A 27,988-nucleotide genomic window follows, 5' to 3' on the forward strand; every position below is an offset into this window, starting at 1 on the left:
CAGCTGCCATCTATCATGGCCGGTGAGTGAGTGAGACAAGCCAAACTGCGTGATGCCAAGGGAAGGGGGGGATGACGGCGTACGCAATTTAAGATTTTAATTATTACAGACTCAAGATAGACTCAGTGTGATGTCCTTCCCTTTACAATCGAGTACCCAACAAAAATAACATTCTCTAGTTACAATAATTACTCAACATCACCTCTCACTTTATACTCTTACATTGAAAAATAATGAAAATTATCGTGCTTTACATCACTTTGCGCACGCATACATTATGCTGGATTATGTGAACAAAGGCACATGTTCCCATCGACTCGAGATTTTATATTATAAAGAGACATAATACTAGTGAATTACAGTAGGAAAAAAAAGTGACTTAGCAATTAGGTAATTAATCTATGTTCTGGACACGTCCGCATGGTAACAGCCATGCCTCGGCCACTCTCTCTCACTTAACCGAACTTTTGGTCAAAAATAAACTAGATACAACTCATTATCACTTCCGGGCACTACATCCGCCCACGGTTAGGGAAGACCAAAAGTTCGGGCGACTGGACCTGAACTCCTCCGAAATGCCCAGTACCTATACTTAACACACACTGTACGTAAGTTCACCTACTTGACCAGTCTCCCTTAATACTGCTATTGTGGGGTGTTTCACACGTTCCTTGCTCGTGAGGGGAAACCAATCTGCACGCCTCCAAAACACCAGCCAACTTGTCCTATACTGCGACTGTGGGATATTACATAAGCTCCATGCTTGAGAACAGTCAGCGGCTATCATGTCCACAAAAAATAATTCCTCTACCATGAGTAAATTTTCTCCCACTACTCACTATATCCAACTGATGACATACGCCACTCACTGGGCATATTACTCACAAGGAGAATGTCCTGCTACAAGGAGAAACTTTGTGCTTAGTTAAGAGTAACACGAGTCGCTCCACTACGTTCTGTCCAGGTAGACCGAGCGAAACCTACCTACCTCTCCTAACATGCGAAAGCCCCATCGTTCACCTTCTTCAAGCCCTATAGAGAAACTGGAAACTTCCCCTCTCTCTCTGAGCAATCCTATACTGCAGTTTGGGTATTACATACACTCAGTGCTCGAGGTTCTCAAAGCAAGTAGGAAACCTCCAGGTGGAGACCTTCAGGTAGAACTGCCCCTCACATGTATAGTTCCCTAACCCTGGAAAAAAAAAATTACAGTCCTAACTGTGAGATCTCATTATCCCTAACTAAGCCTAACAATCTAACCTAAAGGAAAAAAAGAATTGAAGGTCTATACACCGAGGTGCACTCGATTTGACAACACGCAGCTTCCACGCCTCATCTCTTCAGAAGCTGGATATACCCCCAACAACTACTCAACCCTATTAATCCAAAATTACAACATCATAGGTACTGGTAAGGAAGAAAAATACGCAGGTACAGTCCGGAGAGACCTGGAAGGGCATACCTGACTCCATGTTCCCAGCCAGTTAAGGGAAGGACAAGACATGTTCAGAGAAAAAAAAAATGAGTAGGCTATATACAATATATACACAATACACCCATCATCTACGTATACTGTGATGGACCTCCAACCTTGGTCAGGGTGAGTCCGGGTGGGCCTAACATCTCCAACGTTCTAATATGCTCAAAACACTCATCAATTGCAGAGGGTTCCTGTTTCACCTCTACTCCCTCAGGCATCTCAGTCTCAGTGTCAATCAATTTTTCAACATGGGACTCCATCATGAATTATTCAGACATGAGCAACCCCAGGAGGTAAATGCTCAACTACGAAAATGCCCCAACTGCAATTGAGCAACCCCAGGAGGTGAATGTTCAAATGCAACACCAAAATAGTACATACTACAAATACACATACCTTTTAACTCTACACATAATATAAAGTACTTATACCTTTGAGAACTGGAGGATGAGCTATTACTTTAATTTCAAGTTAGGTTAACCTCACATTAATAGGTCATCCCAACGCTGTGCCACCACTTGTACTGTCACCTCTGCGATCCAGACTTTTACATGGTCAAAAAGAGTAGAAAACAAGTCACTATTGATGACCACTGTGTGCTGGAACGGTCAGGAACTCAGATTGATGGAGACTCTCTCCCATTAGCGGCCTCTTCGGTTGCGTTTATTACATTTCAAGTGGCCAAGTTAAGAGTGGTAGCATGCCAGAATGATGGGGCCAGTCTCCAACTAGGCCAACCCAAGCCCAACCTTCGCAGTTTCCCAGAATGCTTCTAAGTTGCAAAATTAATAAACTACTAGGTAAGCTCTATACCACCAGTTCTTAAGGGTTATACAAACAATAAAGTTCGAGTGGGAGGGAACGTGTATTAACAAGACCAAAAAGTAGAAATCTTCCCCAGCAACTTGCTTTACAAATTAAGCCTGAATCAGTTGGCACATTGTTCTTAAAATATATCTCTATATGGTCCTAATATCAAATGCACAAAACTTAGCTCCTCTGTCCCAGTCCAATGTGTTTCTTCATAATCGTCCCTCTGAGCACAAGTTTCACTGGTCCAGTCCTCTGCCACTCCCGACCTTAACTTCCACACTGGGACCTTGATTCACTGGGACTTCTACCTCCACGCCTGGACTTGGACTCACTGGTACTTAGACCTCCACACTTGGATTTTGACTCACTGGAACTTCGACCTCCACGCTTGGACCCACTAGAAGTTAATATGAATAATGAATAAATATTCTCCCAATGCAAGTAATCCCTTCACATGATCAGGAAGGTCTCATAATAAAGAAACATGAGTTACAACACTCGGCATCTCAAGTAATAATAGAATAACACATGGCACTACAGACACATAAGTCTGCTCAAAATAATACTGTAGGGATAACATGGAAGAAAAAGTATTGCAACAATACAGTAAGAATGAATAACTGTAACTCTAACCATGAAAATAATCACTGTATCAATATCACTGTGCCTCACAAAGTAACTACGTGAACATTAACTTACAACATAGCCCTAATAAAAAAATTGCAAAGTTATTTCAACACAATAATAAATAATTCACAGTCCCCGGGCACCTGATACTTGGCCTACAAACCTCATGCAGTTATCTGAGGCTCAGACAGAACTAGCTAGCATTCTTGTATTCCAGTTACTAAATAGTAATATAAAGTACAGTACACAAAAATATGGGAAATACCTCACTATCCAGCTCAAAATGTAGGGGAGGTGAGCAGGAACACAGGACTCGCTTCTCCAAAGGCTAATGGCGTCACCGTTACACTCCCTGAGGAATGACAACACTTGACTCTACCCGAGTCCGTTTCTTAATTTCGTCACTATTATCACTCGTGTGATATTACTATTCGTGCTTCAACATATCAGATATATCATTAATATCAAATTACTTACAGAATTCCTTGGAGGAGGGGGGGGGGGAAGAATGACGATAGTACCGACCAGCTGCCATCTATCATGGCCGGTGAGTGAGTGAGACAAGCCAAACTGCGTGATGCCAAGGGAAGGGGGGGATGACGGCGTACGCAATTTAAGATTTTAATTATTACAGACTCAAGATAGACTCAGTGTGATGTCCTTCCCTTTACAATCGAGTACCCAACAAAAATAACATTCTCTAGTTACAATAATTACTCAACATCACCTCTCACTTTATACTCTTACATTGAAAAATAATGAAAATTATCGTGCTTTACATCACTTTGCGCACGCATACATTATGCTGGATTATGTGAACAAAGGCACATGTTCCCATCGACTCGAGATTTTATATTATAAAGAGACTTAATACTAGTGAATTACAGTAGGAAAAAAAAGTGACCTAGCAACTAGGCAATTAATGTATGTTCTGGACACGTCCGTATGGTAACAGCCATGCCTCGGCCGCTCTCTCTCACTTAACCGAACTTTTGGTCATATAAAATAAACTAGATACAACTCATTATCACTTCCGGGCACTACACTTGTGGAGTGGATGTGGAGAGGTTGCATGAAATCAATGGAACAAAATTCATAACAACATTATAAGGATAATTAATAACCCAACAATCATAAAGGAACTACTTCCCATACAAGTAAGACAGAATGTTGCCTCACTTGCATTATTATAGATATTTTTATGGTATATAAATACTCAGACGAAGATGCAACCATTGTGTCAACTCTCCATGCCTTCTCCCAAGCTACACGGGCATCAGGTGGCTCTCATGTTTTGACTCACACAGTGCCATATTGCGGAACTTCTGCCTTTCGTGAAATTTATATTCTTCGAACTTCTTCTCTTTGAAACTCACTTTCCCACAATACAGTAGTTTTCCGTCCGTGTGTCAGAGAGAGAGAGAGAGAGAGTGAGACTTTATATATATATATATATATATATATATATATATATATATATATATATATATATATATATATATATATATATATTACAGTATTTCAAAAGGATGAGGAGGCTGAGCTACTCCTCGCTCTACTCTGAGATATTACATAAGAACATAATGAACTCTTCTCCCTACTCTTAGATATTACGTAGAACATCAGAACATGACGTACTCTTCACCATACTCTGAGGTATTACATAGGAACATAATGTAAGAGAGAGAGAGAGAGAGAGAGAGAGAGAGAGGGCGGGGATGGATGGAAAAGGATTAGCTAAATAATCCATCTCTCATTGCTTTGTCCGCATCTCATTAAGTTTCCTCTCTCCAGCTTCCTCCCTTTCTTCTTCCTTCTCCTCCTCCTCCTCCTCGTCTTCTTCTTTTCCTTCTTCTTCTTCTTCTTCTTCATCATCATCATCATCATCATCATCATCATCATCATCATCATCATCTCCTTCTTCTTCTTCTTCATCTTCTTCTTCTCCTCCTCCTCCTCCTCCTCCTCCTCCTCCACCTCCACCTCGTCCTCCTTCTCCTCATTATTATTATTAATAATAATAATAATATTAGTATTAGTATTAGTATTAGTATTAGTATCATTATCATCATCATTCTTATCAAAATAATTATCATTATTATCACCGTAATCTAAGAACCTGCAGCGTTATTCTTCTCGTCCTACTCTTCCTCCTCCCTTGTATTCCTCACGGCTTCTTCTCTTTAAATGTCTGCTTTCTTTGTCGTCTTGTCTAAGTTCGAAGATTGATTTAAACCTTTCTGCTATTAGATCCCGCCATGATTAAGATCGCCTGATGGCAGTGGAAATACAATGTTATCAAAGAATAAAAGAACCAAATCTTTCTTTTCCCTTAGCTGCTCTTTAAAGTTTTATGTAGTTTTTTACCTCTTCGTTTCCTTCCTTCCTTGCTTCCTACTTTTTCCTCTTTTTTCCGTTCTACTTTCATTACCATCTAGTCTGTTTCTCTCTAATTGTCTAACTGTCTTTCTCACTGTCAGTCTGTTTGTCTGTCTGTCTCAGTTAGTCAGTCAGTCCGTCAGTCTGTGTCTGTCTGTCTGTCTCTGTCTGTCTGTCTGTCTGTTCCTCTCTCTCTCTCTCTCTCTCTCTCAACATTTTTTCCATTTACTCAGTTATTCCCCTTTTCCCATCTCTTGTGATTTCCTTTCCTTTCAGCCACCCCCCATTCTTTCTTACTTTTTCGTCCTTTCCCTTTGTTGTTTCACTTTTGTTCCCTTTCTCGTCCTCCTCCATCTCCCTCTCCTCTCATCATACCCATCTACTTGAAAGCCCTTTTAGTTAATTCTCTCTCATTTTTGGTGTCCCTCTCACTCCTTTTATTCTTTTATTTGGAATTTTCATCTTCGCTTTCCATAGTGTACACAACTTTCCTGATTAATTTATTCACAGCAAAAGCTACAAATTACTCTCCTAAGTACAGGCAGACCCTGGTTTAACGATCTAATTGGTTAGGTAAAACCCCATTAGGAGGGGTATCGTATGACGGGGTACTTTCAACATGTATTTCAATGTGGACCATTTACCAGCATTGGGTTTCCCCCCAAACCAAGTCCAAAATCCACCCAGATGAGCCCCAAAACAGGTTTAAAAGCAATTCAAATGGCCTAACAGCTGTCAAGTAAGCTAACCCAAGCCTAACACCTGTAAATAACTCACTGAAAGCAACAAAGCCTGAAAATCATAAGAAATAGGTTAGAGAATATCAAACACCTCTCATCACTTACTTCATGTAAGTCCATGTCCAATCCTGGTCATCATCCTTGCTATCTCCCCTGAGGCTAGGGGACATGTGGTGCTCCCCAACACTCAATCCTCCTCCTCAGTGCCCTCAAACCCTATCTGCAGGGAAGGGTCAGAGGGGGGTGGCGATGGAATGTGATGCGATGAGTCAGGAGGAGGCGATGGGGTGTGATGCGCTGGCTCAGTTGGTGGTGATGAGGTGCGATGCGATGGCTCTGGGGTTGGCGATGGAGAGCGATGTGATGATAGAGGAGATGGTGTGGGTGACAGCTGCAATGTCCGGTGAGGTGGCAAGGGAGACCACTGCAATGAATGATGAGGTAGCGATGGAGTCAGTTGCAGTGGCTCTTGTTGTGGCGAGGGAGACAGAGACAGTGGCCGAAGTGGTGTGGGAGATGGAGGGTGGGACGAGGAAGGCAGCGATGGAGTGGCAGAGTGCCTTAGTGGAGACACAGGTGACATGCGAGACGGCGATCGGCTGGATGTCAGGTCCAGCACAACGGGGTGAGCATGTCCTTGGCGGGAGGTGTCCGTTGGTGTTTCTCTGGTGGTTGAAGGTTGGGGAGATGCCCTGCTGGTTGAAGGCTGGGGCTATCCTATACATCTTGCTGGCCTGGTGGGGGTCTGCTTAAAGAAGGCTGTGATCATTGTATGCCTTGCCGCCCTCTTCTTCTCCTCCAGCATCGTCCTGTAGGTTTTCATACCCTCCTCGAGCCAATTAGCTGTGTCCTTGCTTCGTCCTGGGAGGGGGTCGTGTGTTTTCTTTAGGTCTATAATCTCGTCCAGCTTCGTTAGCATCTCCTTCAGGATCTAGATGTTGGGAGCTCTGACTCCTGGCCCAACATCCTCCTCCTCTGCCTCTGGAGTACCCGCTGGATCTCCATGTTGAGGAGCTCCTCGCTGCTGAGCTCCTCCCTGTTGCTCTTGAGAACTTCCTCCACATCATTCTCGTCGACCTTCCTGTAGCTCGCCTCGTGCAACAACTCAACAATGTCCTGCCGCACACGCTCGACAGGCGGAGGTTGCATGCCCTAAGCGGGTGAAGGAGTGAACACACTCTTGCCACAGCTTCAACCACACACTGTTCATCGTTTCCTGGCTCACCTCATCCCATGCTGCAGTTATATTCTCCAGGGCATGGTGTATGTTGTACCCTCTCCAGAACTACTGTACTGTTGTCCTGACATCACAGTCGCAGTCCCTTACAAACTGCTTCATCGTGCAGCAGAGGTAGTAGGCCTTAAAAGTAGTGATCACCCCTTGGTCCATTGGCTGCAGCAAAGACGTGGTGTTGGGGGTTAGGAACACCACCTCAATATTGCTGGCCCATTCCTTCATTGTGGGCGGGTGGCTAGGTGTGTTATCCACCACCAGGAGAAATCTGTTCGCCAGATTTTCGCGAGATGCATACCTCTTCAGCACATGAGAGAGGTACAAGTGAAAGTAAGACGATCAGATATCTGAAGTCAACCAAGCCTTCTTGTTCGACTTCCAGATAACCCAAGGTTCTCTTTAACATACCCCACCGGAGCCCTGAGGATTTTCCAAGTGGTAGATTAGGAGCAGCTTCAACTTGAGGTTGCCATCGGCAATGCCCCTCAGCAGCAGTGTCAGCCGGTCCTTTGAGGCCTTGAATCCTGGTATAGACCTTTCCTCCATTGCAAGATATGTCTTGGAGCGCATTCTCTTCCAAAAGAGCCCAGTCTTGTCAAAATTCAAGACCTGCTTTGCACTATAACCACCCTCTGCGATGATGCATTTCAGCTCATCAGGAAATGCTGCCGCCACCACTGTATCTGCACTCGCCGCCCCATTGTACATCTTCACGTGGTGGAGATTTGCCCCACCTCTTAAACCAGTCAAACCACCCATGGCTAGCATTAAAGGTCTTGTTTTCATCAAGCTCATGCCTGACCTTTAGCTCATCCCAGAACAAGAGAGCTTTAGTCAAATAATAGCCTGGCTAATGGGTGCCTTGCACCGGTTCTGATCTTCCACCCACGTGCACAGCATCCACTCCAGCTCCTCCATCGCAGGCTCTCACTGGTGGGTGATGCGGGAGGTGGATATGGTTGCAACCTCCCCAGCAGCAGCCTTAATGGCCTCCTTCTTCTTTATGATTGTGGAGACAGTCAACTGGGCCAGATGGATAGCCGGGGCGATAGAACACGCACCTTCGCCTTTGTATTGCCACTTAAGGATGTCCAATTTCATCTCCAGTGACATAGTCTTATGTACACGCTTCACGGAAACATCACCAGCACCACCACTAGCAGGCTGTTTACCACCACGACTAGGGCCTCCATTAGCGCCACCACTAGCCCCATCACGTGCAGCACCCTTACCAGACATTATCTCACTTATTTGGGCCCAAAATCATACAATATTGCACTCCGCACATGATTAATATTACTGCTCTACTCACGGCACTGCTTGAACACAGTTACGATGCACTACGATAGCAACGTGCGTAATGTTGGTGGTGCATTACGATGTGTAGCGAGTGAGCGTAAGGGAGATCCTCACTCTGAGATGGCCAGTGCGAGAAGAGTGATATGGGTGAGCGTGGGGTGAGGAATGGCTATGGGGCCTGTGTAAGTGTTTCTGCGCATCCTGGGAGGCGGGCTGGCTCAGCTGGTCACGGGAACGCGCGCAACTCAAAATTTCGGCCCTTCATCTGCGGGCATGACATCACAGGGCCCATCGTTAAACCGGGACGCACCCATCGAGTTTCAGGGGCTGGTGCAATTTGTACCCCCATCACTAAGCTGAGGTATCGCATCTAGGGGTATCGTATATATATGGGCATTACTGTACTTATGTTCTTGTCGTTGTAAACTTTTTCAAACTTTTCATTTTTTACACTTTCTTTCATATTCTTTATTTTCTCTCCGCCCCCAGACTCACCCTTCATGATTGTTTTTGTTTCTTGGATGAAATAATGTTTTGCTTCCATCAGTTCATTATCTGTGTTTATCATATTTCAAAATTTTTACACCCTTGTCCTACTTTTTGTCTTCTTTACCTTCACATAAGAGATTCCTAGTTAATATGTTTTGAATAGAAGAAGCAACCTACTTTTCTCAGCCCTTTGCCATTATTACTTCACTTTTTATTTTCTTTTATTTCAGCTTTTCTTCCGAAGATTCATCAACTTCCTCTTCTTGTTCCAGACCCGATATTCCGGATCTTTCTTTTTTTCTTTTGTCTTATCTCTCCCCCTCCCTTTGTTTTATCTTAAGTTTGTTAATTTCCTCCATTATTATCACTTTTTTTTTTTTTCATTACTCTCCCCTTCCTCCATACATTAGCGCCCTGAACATTTTATTCGTAGCTGAACGAGCATATTCATTTCCATGCTCTTCAGTCTTTAAATTATGTTTACTTGTCCCTGTACTTCTTTATCTGTTATACTTTCTACCTTGTGGTAGGTGAGGACGCCCATCATGCACTAGTTGGATGTAGTACAGTACTACCTTTAGATGACTGTACTTTGAGTAATCCGCAAAGTGTTTCTCACAGACCAGTAACCATTTACTATGCTTAATGGTTACGTATATGACCAATTGGACGAATGGTGGTCCAGTGAGTTAAGGCGATCCTAGTGGATGATCGCCAAATGTATTACATCCGAGAGACGATTGGTGTTCACTGCTAGCGTGATGCAGTTCAGGGTTGGGTAGCAGGTCATTCTCGTCTTAAACGTCTGTACTAAAAAGTCTAGCCCCGGTGCCCTATGCGCCGGATGGGACAATAAGGAATTCATTGACAATAATCTTCTCTTCATCTTTCCCCAGTCTATACAGGATTCTTGATTAACGCTTAGTAATATCGTCTAGCGTTACCTGGAATAGAATAGTAGCTTTGTCGACCATGAGAGACGTAATAGTGACAGTATTAACACTCACGCTGTTATGACTCACTATCAACAGGATAAATTCGCTTGGAGTTAGCTGGAACATGTTTGGGTTAAATATTGTTTCATAGAAGAAACACTTTACTTCCCACAATATTTGTCTTTGTTTCAGTACTGTGTATATGTAATGTTATCTTTTCTGTTTTCCTTCCACACTCAAGATTCTGCTTATCTTCGTATATCATCATCATCATCATCGTCATCATCATCATCATCATCATCATCATCATCGTCATCATCATCATCATCATCATCATCATCATCATCATCATCGTCATCATCATCATCATCATCCGGACCTTCTTTCCTACTCTAGGGCAGGGTGAGGAGCAGCAACGTTCAGGCAGCCCAAGTTTGCCCAGTCCAATAGGCCACGATTCCATTCATTCACCTTTCAAGCCCCCGGAATCATGGCTCTATCTGATACGTCCAAAACATTCACCACATTCAGTAGCTTTACTTTAACGTATCCGATAGAGTCAGTCCGGATGCTGTCACGTTAGAAAGGGGTGCCAAATCCCTGATCATGCATTTCTTTTCACAACCTTCATCCAGCTCGATCTCTTGTCAGTCCCCTAGCCTCACCGACTTCCATACCTCTCTTCCTCACACACTCATAGACCATATTCCTCCACCTTTTCCTTGGCCTTCCTCGCCTCGTTCCTCCTTCAAATTCGCTCAGATATACCTTTTTCACCACTCTATTAATTGTTATCTATTCTCTCCACATGACCATACCATCTCAGTACACTCTGTTCGATTCTGGTGCCCACAGACTTACTTACCCCGCATCTTTCACTAGTCACATTATTTCGTATCCTTTCCAATCTCTGTACTTGACATATATTCCTCAGCAGTCCCATCTCCACTGCTCTCACTCTTGACTTTTCGTTTTCCTGCCACACCATAGTCTCACATCCCTATGTTAAAGTTGGCACTAACACTCCTCAAGCCTCGTGCAGCAGCAATAATCAAGCCTCTGTTTCTTATAAAGGACTTCATAGCACCAGCTAATTTCCCTCCTTGAGTCATTCTACTTTACACTTCTTTTGCATATTTTCCACTCTTTCCTGTTACTGTACCCAGGTATTTGAACTCTCACCAATTCCAGTCTCTCCATTCACTGCAACATCACACTGGAAGTCACCTTCTCTCTCAGTAACCATCACTTTACTCATTTTTCTGCATTTACTTTCGAAGCACGACGCTCACAGGCATTAGCAAAACTCTGCACCAGTCTACCAATTTCTTCTCCGATATTTGCAAGTAGCACTATATCATCAGCATACAACAAATTTGAGATATTATATCCATCACCATTCATTACCAACGCCATCCCTCTCTCCATTACAGGTGTTTTGAGTTCTCTCATCACCCCATCCAAATATATTTTGAACAACCATGGGGAGATCACAAAACCTTGTCGCACGCCCACACTGATTGCGAACCATTCACTTAGATGTTCATTTACCCTTACATATGCTTCACTCCCATCATAAAAACTCTTGACAACATCTAGCAGCTCACCATCTACACCGTACATGCACAAAACCTTCCACAGTCCTTCTCTGTCTACTTTGTCGTATGCTTTTTCCAGATCCATGAATGCCATAACACCTTATAGTCATTCTCACAAGCTTTCTCCACTGTCTTACTGCAAATGTTTGATCCACACACTCTCTGCCACTTCTAAAGCCACCCTCTTCATCACTCACCAGGACTTCTGATATATCTTAATTTTTGTATAATAATTCTTTCATTTACCTTCCCTACCACACTCAATAAACTTTCGCCACGATAATTCTTGCACTCACTTTTCACCTTTATTTTTGTACAGGGGTACAATCACATCCTTTTTCCACTCTGCTGGCACTGTTTCACCCATCCATGCCTTCTTACGTATCTCCAACAAACACTTCATTCCGCTATCTCGATTTCACTTAATCATCTCTGCATAAACTTCATCAACCACTGCTCCTTTCTCACTTTTCTGCCGCTTCACAGCATTCTTCACCTGTGCGAGTGTCACGTTTCCTAGCATTGCATTCCTTCTCTGCATCCCCCCCCCAAACCATTCATGTTTACAATAGCTCTGCTCTCTCTATTCCCATTCATCAGGCTTTCAAAATATTCTTTCCATCTGGTCCTCACTGTATACCCATGGGTTACTTTATATATACCAGCGTTTCTTAACCTTTTACCGACCTCAGCATCCCCTTTGTAATAAGGTCTCAGTCCAGCACCGCTCTATATCTGGTTACTGGGACTACAGTTGCAACACTACTGCAGGGTTAAAGTGAAGTACTGCCAACAGTATATTTTATACAGACTCAAAAAAAAAAAAATCAAGGATGCCAATACTAAGCAATTCCAGTAAGAAAAAATATAATGCAGCATTTTCCAGCACCCCTTAAAATTGATTTCAGCACCCCCTGGGGGTGCTAGCACCCCAGGTTAAGAAACGCTGCTCTATACCCATGGGTTAATCGATAAATACTCTACCACTTACATCTTTCACACTTTCACATTTCTTTCCGCTGTCATTTCTACATTTGTACACTTCTTTCCAGAATAACTTCCTGTGTTTAGGGTAATTAGCATTCATTTTCTTCCCTCCCTCTCTCTCTCTCTCTCTCTCTCTCTCTCTCTCTCTAACTATATATATATATATATATATAGAGAGAGAGAGAGAGAGAGAGAGAGAGACATATATTTATATATAATTATATATATAAATATGTACATATACATATATATATATATATATCTGTATGTATCTATATCTATATTTATATATATATATATATATACATATATATATATATATACATATATATATATATATATATATATATATATATATATATATATATATATATATATATATATATACATATATATATATATATAGAGAGAGAGAGAGAGAGAGAGATGTATGTATATATATAGATTGATAGATAGATGATATATATATATATATATATATATATATATATATATATATATATATATATATATATATATATATATATACAGATAGATAGATAAATGAGAGAGAGAGAGAGAGAGAGAGAGAGAGAGAGAGAGAGAGAAATATATATATACAGATAGATAGATAGATAGACAGATAGATAGATAAAGAAATCAAGACTTTTGCTAAGAGGAAGGGATGACTTGATCAAACAGTTCTCTGTGCAAAATCCATCTGTACCATATATGTATGGCTTGATTAAAACTCACAAACCAAACAACCCCATCAGGCCAATTGTAAGCTCTGTAGGCTGCACGACATACAAGCTCTACAAGTGGCTTGTAACACTGTTGTCCCCTGTTGTAGGCACTATCTCTGATTCATTTATACAAAACAATGAGGAATTGGTAAGAAAGTTAAAATCTCTAAATGTCATGTACCCGTACAAATTAGCTTTGATGTTAAATCATTATTCATAAATGTCCCTGTTGATGATGTTTTAACTTTCCTGCCAAGCATTCTGGGTAGTAACACTGATGGCATTCCCTCTGAAAACGTTATCAAGCTAATTAAATTATGCATTGTGAACTCTTCTTTTACCTTTGAAGGTAAATTTTACACACAAAAAAATTGGTATGGCCATGGGTAATCCCCCCTCCCCAGTTCTGGCAAATATTTATATGGAATACTTTGAGGATAATTTACTGACCTCCATAAAGGAGCAAAACATAGTTTGGCTCCGATACGTTGATGATATCCTGTGCTTCTGGCCTAACAGTCTTCCCATTTATGAATTTCTCCTGCAATTAAATTCGTTAGTTCCATCGATTAAGTTTACTCATGAGATGAAAATGGATAATGAATTGCCATTTTTGGATGTAAAAGTTATCAGGGACCAAAATGTTTTGAAGACTAAGGTATACAGAAAACCTACAAATATTATGTCATATGTTCATTACTATTCAAACCATCATATTAATGTAAAAAGATCTGTGTTCATATCCATGTACCTAAGAGCATATAGAATTTCAGACCCATAATTTTTAGATGATAAACTAAAAATGATTCAGAGTATTGGAAAGAAGCTAAAATATCCACAAAGCATACTAACTCAGTGCCACAATGCAGCCAAGAAACGATTCCTTGAAGGGAAAACTAATAAGCCAGATCGCCACAACATTCAAAGAACCCTTGTCCTCCCCTTCCATGAAAACTTTCTTGATGTTGTTCACATACTGAGGAAACTCAATGTACAAGTAGTATTTAAATATGAGAACACCATCAAAAAAACCCTCATCAAGAACAGCCCTTTCAGTAATTCAGGCGTTGTTTACAAAATCCCGTGTAAAAGCTGTAACAAATTTTACATAGGACAATCTGGAAAAGATTTGGAAATTAGAATCTCACAACATAAATACAGTGTGAGAACAGCCCAACAGAGTAGTAGTTTATTTCAGCACAAAGCATCCAGTGATCACCATACTGACTGGACAGGCTCCAAGATTCTAGCAAGATCAAAAAGCTTAGCTGAAAGAAATGTAATAGAATCTTGTCTAATTTCTGGCACATATGAAAAGAATGTAAACATGAGCTATGGTCATTTTAAGTGTGATAAATTGTTAACTGAATTAATTTTAAAGCAGTATCCCCCAGACTAACACGTGATTGTTCCCTGTCATCTCCTGGTGGTGTACAGTAGTCACACTCGTGTGGGGCACACCAAGCAGCAGTATTTATCCCCTCCTCCCTCCCCCCTCTCCCCTTCCCCCTTCCCTTCCTCCCCTTCCCCTTCCCCCTCCCTCCCACTCCCCTTTCCACCCCTCCTACTCCCTCCTCTTTTGTCACGTGCATTTTTAGATTTAGGTCATCCTTTGTTGTGTTCCACTCCCCGCTGCAGGTGACCACAAGTTAAGCCGCAGGTAAAAATTCAGGTCATCCATTGTTCTGTGTGCCATTACCTGCTGCGGGTGTGCATAAAAGACCTCTACCCTTTTCGTTTCTGTCTCACTCTGTCTGAAGATGTAATATACGAAAGTACTCACCATCGCTTCTTTCATTTCTCCTGTAGTTAGTTTGCATACATATCTTCACGGTGAAGTGAAGTCTCTGCATATATTATATATATATATATATATATATATATATATATATATATATATATATATATATATATATATATATATATATATATATTCCAGTAGAAGAAACAAGTTACTTTCCTCAGTTGTTGTCTATGATTCTTTACTGTCAGTGGTACTTTACGTTGCTCGGGTTAACCTGTCTGGACTCTAATATATCATAACACACTATATAATAGCTAGTAACGTATGTATGTACAGTATTACAAAGGTTAGCTGAAAGTCATGCCTAAGCGAGAGGGATAGAGGTGATAACGTTTGCACATTCCCAGTTAGGAATTTCAAACACATCAAAGTGTGATGCCGAATGGAAATTCCCCAGGCTCCGGAAGGTTCCACACACCCTTGCCCCTACACGTGACACAACCAGTCATATACAGGAGAAATGGGAGAGACAGGTCAGAAGGGGTTTAGGAGAGAATAGAGGCACGGCGAGGAGAGGCAAGGGGCACGAGGGGTTAGCAAGCATAATACCACTTGATTTGTCTGAGAAAACTATGATTATTTTTTGAGAGGTCTGGGTCGTGGGCTGCACTTCCCTCCCATCGTCTGCATCCACCCTCTGTTCCTATAATTCCATGCTGAGCCTGTAACTATACACAGAAAATTGAACCCTGTGGATATTATCTTCGGGGACTGAAATGACGACTGCGCACCTTGCACGAACCCCCAAGTGCCGATCCCGTGGTGCCTGCAACATAATTAAGCCTGCCTGTATATATTTCAAAACTAGCATTCCTTGAATATAGCGTAGTTTTCCTTGCCAAGTCGTGACCAGTGTTGGGGAAGTGCCCCTTCCCGTGAACGCTTGTGCTAGATTTTTGTGGTACTGCTTAATTACTCTTGATTTGTTTGCGACCAAGAAAAGTTTAGCATATCTGGGTAGCAAGAGGCAAGGACTTCAACAACATACAAGACTTTTCGCCTTCCTTTTTTATATTGTGTTTAAAACTATGTCGGTGTCGGGTTAAGCTGCCCCTGCTTATAACTCCTCATGCTGTCTATATGATGCTCTTGACCTTTGTATGGAAAATACCTGAACGAATGCAAATCCTAAACACTTTTGAGTGTACTGTGGTTAGACATAGAGAACAGAAAACACACAGGAACACTGATGTGAAATATTAAATAAATTCTTTACTCATCTTCTATTTTCTTCCAACACTAAATCTTTTTCGTTACTTTATTCTGAAAGAAACAAATTTTTGCCATTATTTCGTTTGTCTAATTTTTTCCTCCTTCCCTGTGGTGCTCAGCCTTCATGATAAATAACTAATTAATAAAGCAAACTATTTACTTATGCTTTTTCTTATTAGTTATCCTTGTCATATATTATTTACTCATTGTTTTCTAGTTTTACCGCCTTTTTCTTCATATTTGACAATCGTGAAATTTACTCTTAGTAGAAGAAATATTAATTTTATAAGTTCATGTTTATTACCGGTATGTCCATTTTGTTCCCATTTTATTTTTTTCCCTCTCTTCTTCTATCAGGTTTCTTCCTCTTCCTCCACACTTATCTTTTCTGATTAATTATGCTGTGATAATAGTAGGAGGTAGTAATAGTAGTAGTAGTAGTAGTAGTAGTAATAGTGTTAGTAGTTGTTGTTATTGTTGTTGTTGTTCATCTCGACGTGAACCTGGTGGACTGCAGTTCCAGATTTCCATGTTCTGCAGCCCACCATCCATTCAGGGGTTACATGAGTAGAGGGAGCTCAGGGACGTTGGTTCAGCCAGGCAGCTCCACCGCTCGGGCACATCGATGCCAGCACTTGAAGGCGTCCCTCTCGAACACCACTAGTTTATTGTCAGTAGAGGAAATAAGTTATCTCCATTAAATTTTCGTCTTTATTTCTTCTCCCTCCTTTCCCAAAGAGGTTATAAAAGCTAACGCCAAATTCTCTCTTTGTTTTCTTATTTGATCTAGTTATTCCGACTTGCTAGGATATTATTTATAGCCAATGCGTCCAAACACCCTTTAACAGTAATTAGCTTGCTTCTAAGTGATTCTTTTTGGTGGATAACTTTTAAGTGATGTTATTTTTTAATTTGCCTTGCCGAACTTAAGAGGTTCACTTGCGTAGGCTATTTGTTAACATAACGTTATTTCTTCATTTCTTTCGTCCTCTTTCCACCTCCTCCCCACTGTCTCTTTCTCTCTTACTCCTTCATTATCTCTGTCTGTTCTTAATCTTTAACTAGACAGCACCCATTCCCACAGTAAAGTCTTCGGACAGAAGCATTGTAAATGACCCACGAGGAAAAGCTAACATTCTTGCCAATATGGTTGCCAGAAATTATACCTTTGAGGTCAATCAGAATGTTCCTGTACTAGAATTTGCCTCTCCCGAAGCTACTCCATTACAGTCACAGACTAGATTCGTAGAATATTTCCAAGACAATTAACCAACTAACAAAACTCCAGGTTCAGATGGAATTGCTCCAATTATATATTTTGAAAGAAATAGTCCCCAAAATTTGCTCCTTGTCTACCTAAATCATTCACACAATGCATGTTTTTTTTTCATTCCCTAATTCTTGGAAAGAAGCCAACATCCATCCAATTCTAAAGAAAGGAAGCTCGCCTGATCCCTCTGATTACAGACTAATAGATATCAAATTTTCACTGGCGGATCGGGGGAGGGGGGGTTCACCAGGTGCCCGTAAACTCCCCACGGCAATAAGCGATAAGAAATTCGTGCAATGCTGCGCATTTTCTGCCCCATACCTGTCACATCTTGCGGGTGCAGGAGGTCCAAAAGTGGACTGTGCCGGCTGAAGACCTACCTCCTCACAACCATGGGCCAAGAGCGCATGAACGGTCTGCTTCTGACACATGTGAACTATGGACACGATTTCAACTTGGAGAACATCGTTGACGAATTTGCACATCTAAATCCCAGGCGAATGAAGGTTGTAAACATTCTGGGATAATATATGTAATGCATCAACCGTGCAGTGTGTAGTGCGTCGATTTCCAATATTTTCCTATATTTTCAATTTTATTTGTCATGTTTCCAAATAAAAAATCGTTAAGAAAGAAAATATTTTGTTTGATGCAACTGAGGAGACGAATGTTTACGGAGGAAAGGGAGAAATTTTATTGAAGAAGTATTTGGAGCGAAATAAAAAAAATCAAGGGATAAGGGCAAAGCAAAGAATAAAACAGAAATTAGGTGATACTAATGAATTTCTGCTTCGTCAGTCATGTGTTGAACCCCCCTGATCTTTTTCTGGATCCATCCCTGAGCTTCTCTTCGAAAGGTATTTGAGACTGTCATTAACAAGTACATTGGTAAACATCTGGAATCCAACATTTTAATTAGTGAGAGACAGTATGGTTTTCTTCACAAAAGACCCACTGTTAATGTCTTCAGCATAATTACTCATTCCATCCAACAGTCAGCTGACCAATATAAAGAAACCCATGCAGTTGCCCTTGATATTTTTAAAGCTTTTGACAGAGTGTGCCACCATTTCGTGATATTCAGACTCCATTGCTATGGCCTATCGTCTTTTGTCCCACGTATTTCCTCATATTTCAGAGACAAAGAGATAAGAGTAAAGGTAGATTATGACTTTTCCAATTTCCACTCAGTTAATGCAGGCATGCCACAAGGATCAGTCCTGGCTCCAACCCTCTTCCTGATTCAAATTAATGATCTCTTGTCAGTCACTTTAATCTCATCCACTCACATGAGAATGCAGATGACTCTATGCTTCACATTTCCTGCGCACTTAATCAGCCATTCACAAAACTTAATAATGTAACTCCCAACTCAGCACAACAACCTCCTTAAATCAAGATTTATTCAAGATCACCGGATGAGGACAATATAAGATTGTCTCATTTAATGTTAGGGGAAAAAAAAATGTATATCCAATTTACTAATAAACAAGTGCTGCTTGATTCCTCTATTGCCTTCAATGGAACTAACATTCCCCTCCAGAAAATTACTGACATTCTCGGTATTTCGCTGAACAGTACTCTCAGCTGAACCTCCCATGTTAGATCACTTGCTGAAACTGCCTCAGTGAAACCTGGATTATTGTGTAAAATCTGTATCTTCTTCACTGATGAGCACTTTTAAAATTTACAAGAGTCATGTGTTCTCTCAGCTCGAATAATGCTCACTCTTGTGGAGTGGATGTGGTCCAGTTGCATTAAAACAACTGAACAAAATTCGTAACAAAGAAATAAGAATAATAATTAACCCAGCAATTATAAATGAACTATTCACCTATAAGTAAGAAAGAATATTGCCTCTTCTGCAGTATTTTCAATGCTTTTTTGGGTAAGGCCCAAACGAAGTTGCGGCCACTGTGCCACCTCTCCACGCGTTCCCTCATGCTGCACGAGCATCTGGTATTGCTCACGTCTTGACTGTCACAATGCCATATTGCAGAACTGCCTATCAGGATTTATTTTTTCACAGAACTGCTTTTCTTTGGAACTCGCTTCCCCAGATTAGTTTCCCCCAGACTTCAACCTGCAGCAGTTCAAGTCCAAATGTTACAGAGTGTTAACAGAAGACACTGGTAATTTGGTGTATTGATTTTTTTATTTAATTTGTGTTCCTTCCTCTGTTCATTTGTGAATAAAAGTCGACTCAAAACTTTTCTGTCCTCTAAACAAATGCAACTTCATTATGTGAATATAAATTCATCCATTCCAGCATTGGCATTCTCCAGTACACCACAGATAATAATAATCCTTTCAGCTTGTCGGGAGATTCTACTGTAGCATCATTGGTATGTTTGCTTAGATTACCGTAGTCATAGTTCTTATGTCAGTTCGAATGATAATTAAATTAATCATACCGATCACCATCTATTATTTGTTAACCTCCTCATGACCAATGTAAGCCAAGTACTGCATTCCAGTAAATACTTGATTTATTTTATTCAGCTGAAAGTGAGTCATATGCATTTGGAAGAATTGAAATAGCCATCATTAACTTATGTTCAGACAACTCTTTTATTCCGACCAACTGTCAGACGATTTTATTCTACTAAAACTGAGTCATAAGAGGTTGAGATTTCAAAACACCAACATGGGAATTATTATGGACCAAGTTACAAACACTTTTATTCACTCTGACTAATTAGTTATTGATGTAAGCTAATTCTGAATACTTGTAAATGCTTGTACTTGTTTAGGGACGTTCGAGCGAAATTTACTGTCGGTGTATGGGCTGAAAATAACAATGAGCTGTCCGGCCTGGTACGACCCGACCCAGCCATCACGCTTTTCAGATGTTAGTAACTTTTTGCCTACAAGAGTAGAGCAGAGATTTTTTTTTTTTTTCTCAAGATAGTAAGTGGATCAATTCCGTGTTGTAGATTATGATACACATAACCATTATTGCAACCTAACATTGTGCAAAATGGAGAACAATAATTATTATTAAACAAAGCTGGGAATAGCGCCGCTATTAGTAGCGGCGCTATATAGCGCGGCTACCATTTTAATAGCGATGGTGGTAACGCCATTACTTTTTTTAGCCAGTAGCGGAACTGAGAGCGAAGCTACTTTTTGGCCGTACTCACGCGTTACCGCTCTCCTCGCTACTCACGCTACGAATACAGGTCCGTAGTCGGTGAGTATATACAGATAAGCCGACGGTTTGGTTGTATATATTAAGGACGAAAAATAATACTTTCGTCAGTTCTGTCAATGATGTTTGTTCTACATTACATCAGTAATTTATTAATTATTATTTATTAGTAATGTGCAATAATTAGACAGGAATTTGCTAGTTAATTATCATTTAAATTATGTAACTGGCAGCTTGGCGAGCAGCACGGGGACACAAACACACACTTCTAACTATCCCCGTCTCTCACTCCCGCTCTCTCCCTCACTCTCTCTTTCAGACTAATTCTAACTCACTACGTTATTATTTCGTAACAGTATGTAACTTTCAGTTTAAAGTAATGAAAAAAAAATGCCATTGTATAAATAGCTTTTAAAGGAAGACCCCAGTTCATTTTTACTTTCGTTTTCGTACATATCTTAAATAGGTATAATTGAAAATATAATAAATCTATATAATATATATCAATGGTAGGCCACACTTTTTTGCCTTTTATTTACGTATGTTACTTTCAGTAGATATATTATATAACAATGTAAAAGGACATTTGTTACATTATACAGAAAATGTGTTGATGAATACACTTTTGAAACTTTTTAATGTGGCTTGGGATAATGGTGGAATTCCAGAACAGTGGAAGAATGGAGTGATTATAAAAATACCAAAAAAGGGAGATTTAAGTGTGTGTGGCAATTGGAGGGGGATAACTTTGACACCTCTAGTTGCAAAAGTCTTTTCCAAAATCTTGTTGAACAGAATAGAGCCGGTAATTGATAAAATTTTAAGAGAAGAACAAGCGGGATTTAGAAAGGGTCGAGGTTGTAATGATCAGATTTTTATTGTAAGGCATCTAATGCAACAAGCTAATGAGATGAAAATGCCACTTAGTATGTGTTTTGTGGATTTTGAAAAGGCGTTTGATAGTGTTTCGCGTGGAGCTATGTTGAAAATTATGAGATTCTATGGTATACCAAAAAAGTTTGTAAATATTATTAGAAGTCTGCATGGAGGTACTTTTTGTAAGGTAATGGTGGGTGGTTCTTTGAGTGATCCATTTCAAGTTAGGTCAGGAGTGATTCAAGGAGGAGTTCTTTCGCCATTGTTGTTTGTTTTGGTTATGGATTATGTTATGAAAAAGGTTGTAAGGAGAACAGGTGCAGGAATTAACTGGAAAGAAAATAAGAAGCTGATAGATTTGGACTATGCTGATGATATTGTGCTGATTTGCGGAAGTGTTTGCGAGATGCGGAGGGTGCTTGATTGTCTGGTGGAGGAAGGAGAAAAAGTGGGATTGGTAATAAATTGTGGAAAGACTGAAATTATTAATATGAACATGGAGAACCAAATCGATTGTGTAATTGGGAATAATGTGGTGAAGAATGTAGAAAACTTTAAATATCTGGGAAATATTGTATCATCTAATGGATCATTAAACAATGAAATTGAGGAGAGGATTAGACAGGCTTGGCGAGCTGTTGGAATGTTGAAATCTGTTTGGAATAATAATATGCTTTCGGTACATACTAAAGTGAAAATTTACAAGTCCATGGTTAGACCAATTTTAATTTACGGCATGAGTCATGGTACAGTACAATTGCAACAGATCAGAAAGTATTAGGATTTGAGAATAAAATACGGAGAAGGATTCTTGGGGTAAAGTGGCAAGACAGAGTTACAAATGCAAGAGTAAGGGATATTACGAGAGTGGAACCAGTTAATGAATATGTGAGACTGTCTCGCTGGAAGTGGCTGGGGCTCATATACAGAAAAGAAGGTAGTTTAATACAGGATGTGCCAGAGTGGACTGCTAGAGGAAGAAGAGGTAGAGGTAGGTCGAGGGAAACCTGGTTGAGGACAATGAAAAAAGAAGCAGGAGAGGAGTGTTGGTGCGACCTGAAGGAGATGGGAAGAGACAAATCTTGGTGGAGAGAGTTCATTGAGGCCCTATGCATCCCGTGGGGTGCCACAGGAAGTGATTGATTGATTGATTGATACAGTAAATAGCTTTTTCCTGTACCTTCAGCTCTAAGCTTCATTAAAGTGACACCGACATGTATATGATTTTTTCATTATTATTATTTTCAATATACATATAATCTGACATCACTGGTACACAACATAACCACCCAGACTGACTAATACTATCAAAACAGTATATAGTGTATTGCTACATCACAGATTTTTGTTAACCTTTCCTTCGTGTACCTTTTTCTTATCCAAAGTAGTGGGAGCGGGAGCGCCGCTTCATTTCGTATCAAGTAGCGAAACCAGTAATGCCACTACTTTTTCGAGCTAGTAACGGGAATGGGAGCGCCGCTACTTTTTATTAGTAGCGTTCCCAGCTTTATTATTGCAGCTCGCTCGCTTTTATGTGCAGAAACACGCATCATATGAATAATAAAGTCAGTGTGTGTATATGTGTGTTTGTGCGTATGTTCCTTTCTTTCAGGAGAACGCTAATAGACATCGACCCAATTTTTTCTGCATTAGATTGGGGTAAGTAAAGGGAGTGTCAGAAAATTAACAAACGTTTTCGAGATTGTGTGCGACAACAGCGCGAAATTGTCAGAAATCGCGACATGAAAAATATGCGAAAATCATTTTTATCAAATTTTTTGGTCAGCATTGGCCATTGTCGACTCAAGAACGGTATGGAAACAAAGATAATGGAATTTGCAACTATATTGTGATTGAGAGGCTATTAGTCAGACCTGCACATTTTTACAATTAATCACTAGTACTGGAATACAGTATACAGTAGTCAGAATATTAGTCTCACACACCTTGTATCTGACTCCATATCCACACAGTTGACTAACCTTAACTTCATCCTTACCACTAAAATCACCGTTTTGGGTGATTTTAACGTAAATAATGTAGAACGGTTATTGCGTTCTGCCAGGACTGATGATACTGGTCTAAAAAGCGAGATGTTTTCCTAATCGTTTAATCTCATGCAGTTCGTAAAGGAACTAACCAGAATACCAGATAATCCTGACTCTAACGCCTATCTCTATTCCTGACAAATAATCCAGATCAGTACAGGATAGAAGTAACGTCACCACCTGAATCCTCCGATCACAATCTCATCAAAGCCTCATTAGTTATTTCCCCCAAACCTCCCTGTTCTGAACCTGTCAAGGTAACCCAATGACACTTTGATAGGGCAGACTGGGATGGATTCAGAAATTATTTTGCTGACATTCCATGGCAGCCTTTCTTCTCCAGTGACATCAGTTCTTCCCAGTCCAACATTAATGACATAATACTAGTTGGTATTGAATTGTTCATACCAAGTCAACAGTTCACTAACAGATCAGACTCCCCAAAATGATTTGATAGCAATTGTGCCAGAGCAATGGCTCAAAAGTCCTTATCATATAACTCTGCTTAAAATAAAAAACATCTGAATCACTCAGTCAATTTAATATTGCTAGAAACCATGCAAAATCAGCAATAAATCTCACTAAGTCAAAATTTCTTCACAGCCAAGCATCCAAACTATTAAACAGTCCTATTGACAATAGAATATTCTGGTCAACTCTCAACTCTCTCGATAATAACTTTAAAAAGTCATCACCGATTCTCCCACTAAAATCATCACATGGTAAACAAATGACCCTTGCGGTAAAGCGGACATCCCTGCTAGTGCATTTGCCAGAAACTCTACGTTAGAGGAAGTCAGCCAGAACGTCCCAGTACTAGAACTTGACTCTCACGAAATTGCTGCACTTAAAATACAAACTAGATATGTAAATTCCATCCTAGACAGTTTACCAACTAACAAAGCTCCACAACCAGATGGAACTCCTCCATTTGATTTGAAAAAGTGTTCCCCAGAACTTGCTTCTGTTGTAGCCAAATTATTCAGACTATGCATACTTACTTCGACATTCCATGATTCTTTGAAAGAAACCAATATCCACCCAATTCCGAAGAAAGAAGTTCCTCTGACCCCCTGAATTACAGACCGGTAGCTATCACATCTTCCCTTGGTCAAGTATTTGAAATCGTAACGAATAAGCACCTAAACTCGGTTCCACGGAGTCTGACGCACTGATTTTGCCAGCCGAGGACAGGTGGATCTGGTAACACTGCTCGACGTACTCGGGCGGTGATTGGTGGATTTCCGTTGTGTTTGAATGTGCTCCAAAGTGACTTTGTATTTCAACTAAGGCCCTCTGTGATTTGTAAGATACCGGATTATACAGATACAGATTAAAGCAATGATATCTTTAAGGATAAATATGTGCCTTTTAAATTACTAGAGGTAAACCTGAAGGACAATAATAACAAAAATAAGTAAAGTCGTGACTCGATGCATACGGACAAGTCAGCGATTATTTAAATTCATTTAATTATGTTTGATTTCGTTCACACTGCACGCGGTCTTATTATAGCAGCATATTTCAACTATTATTTTCTCATGGAGTTTGCTTTTATCTTACTTTCCTTTCTTCCACCATTAACAAAAATTCGGTTCATTCTATAATGATGTAATCCATTACTTTCCCGGCTCTTTGTCGAGGGGGCAGAGATACATGCTTGAGGATGCATTGTGACCAGAGATAGGGTGTCCGTCTGTATGTCTGTTTCTTATGATACGAAAATGTTAGGGAAAATCAAACACCAAACTTATTCATGTAAGAAATAATTTTACTGAATCTGACTGGGAGTACAAACAAATGCAGATTTTTAAAGCTACTGTTGCCTATGAAGGTAATGAAAATATGTATGTACACTATACAGTATATACTGAGAATAGAATAACATGTATTGGCCCCAGTGAGGTGTGTGTGTGTGTGTGTGTGTGTGTGTGTGCTTACACAAATCATAATTATTAAAAGATAAGCTAAGCATATCTAGGGTCAGGTTGTGTATTAGCAGATGAGGTAATGAAGGGCATGGTGAAGACTGTAGACTGTGACACTGTGTAAGAGTGGTAGGAAAAACATTCAAGCCTTCACAGGACCTCGGGACCACCTTGCTATGAACGTCTGAATTCCCGCCACAGTCGCTGACTTGTCCGCTTGCGTCCAGTCGCGACTTTACTTATTTTTGTTATTATTGTCATTCAGGTTTACCTCTAGTTATTTAAAAGGCACATATTTATCCTTAAAGATATCATTGCTTTAATTTGTATCTGTATAATCCGGTATCTTACAAATCACAGAGGGCCTTGGTTGAAATACAAAGTCACTTTGGAGCACATTCAGACACAACGGAAATCCACCAATCACCGCCCGAGTACGTCACGCAGTGTTACCAGATCCACCTGTCCTCGGCTGGCAAAATCAGTGCGTCAGACTCCGTGGAACCGAGTATAGTTAAACATTATCAATCCAATAACTTAATTAGTGATCGACAGTATGGTTTTCGCCATGAAAGATCCACCACTGATATACTAAATCTTCTGACTCACGCCATCCATCAATCTGTTGACCCACATGGAGAAACTCATGCAGTAGCCCTTGATATTTCTAAAGCTTTTGACAGAGTGTGGCACCGTTCCTTGCTATCCAAATTCCCTTGCAATGGACAAACGCCTTTGGTTCCTCTGATTTCCTCCTATCTCAACAACAGAAAGATACGAGTAAAAGTAGATGATGTACATTCCTATTTCAACTCAACACTGGCATGCCACAAGGATCATTTCTGGCTTCAACCCTATTCCTGATCATATTAATGATCTCTTATCTGTCGCCAATAATCCCATCCATTCATATGCAGATGACTCAACACTTCACAGCTCACTCACACTTAAACATCTATTCACAAAGTTCAATATCTCTTAACTCACAAATCAGTACAGCCATCTCCATTAACCAGGACTCATTTAGGATCACTGAATGGGGACAAATAACCTAGTCTCATTAAAAAAAAAAAAAACTCATACAATATACTTATAGACAGATATTGCCAGATTCCTATATTGCCTTCAATGATGCTAATATTCCTGTCTCTAAAAGTATTGAAATTACCAGAGTTTCGCTTAACAATGGCCTCGGCTGGACCTTTCATGTCAGATCGCTAAGACCGCCTCAGAGAAACTTGGACTATTGTACAGAGTTTGTAGCTTTTTCACTGACGAGCAGTTGGCTATAGTATATAACAGTCATGTGTTCTTCCAGCTGAAATATTGCTCACCCTTGTGGAGTGGATGTGGGGAGGTTGCACTAAAGCAATTAGACGAAATTCAGATCAAAGCTGTTAGAATTACTAATAACCCTGCGATTACAAATAAACTACTTCCCCTACAGGTAAGAAGGATTGTTGCCTCCCTTTCATTATTTTACAGATACTCTTATGGCAAATTCTCAGACGAAGTTGCATCCATTGTGCCACCTCTACATGCCTATTGTGCCACCTCTCGAAGCCTACCACTGTGCTACACGGGCATCTGGTGGAACTCATGGCTGGATTATCACACTGCCATATTGCAGAACTTCTACCTATCAAAAATCTTTTATTCTCTGAACTGCATCTCTTTGGAACATGCTTCCAAAGAGATGGTTCCCCCTAAACTTCAACCTATAGCTGTTCAAGTCAAACTGTTACAGATTTTTTATGAATGGAGGGCACCAGTAATGTTTTTTTTTTTTTTTTATGCTAGGAAGAAGGAACCAGAGGCCACGAGCCCACAATAACTGTTCCTACCATGAGAAAAATAAAATACAAGAAAGAGCCAAGTTCAAGATCCAATCATTTCGAGATGCCTAGACACACTGCGTTTGAAAGACTGGAGATCATAGCTAGCAGGAAATACAGAGGGAGACAGTTCCAGAATTGACCTGTTGCATAGATGAAGGGCTGGGAGTAATGCTTAACTCTTGCAATAGAGAGTTGGACAGAAAAGGGATGAGAGTTTGCTGCTAGACGGGTGCTACGCACCCGTCGTAGAAGTGGAAGAATGGAAGCAGACAGTTCAGAGCAGTGACCATTGAAGTAGTGACAGAAAAGAGATGAAGATGCTACCCTGTGGCGAAGAGACAGAGGTTGAAGGGAGCCAGTAAGAGGAGGAGAGTTAATGAGACGAAAAGCCTTTGACTCCACCCTATTGAGAAGAGCTGTATGTGGGGAGCCTCCCCACACATGAGAGATGTACTCTTCACAGGGGCGGATAAAACCCCTGTATAGAGTCAACAACTGTGCAGGGGTAAAGAAGGAACAGAGTCGGCTTAGCACACCTAATCTCTTGGAAGCAGA

The sequence above is a fragment of the Coenobita brevimanus genome, chromosome 29, assembly GCF_032717465.1.
Source record: "Coenobita brevimanus isolate Jiangsu-jjx chromosome 29, ASM3271746v2, whole genome shotgun sequence".
NCBI lineage: Eukaryota > Metazoa > Arthropoda > Malacostraca > Decapoda > Coenobitidae > Coenobita > Coenobita brevimanus.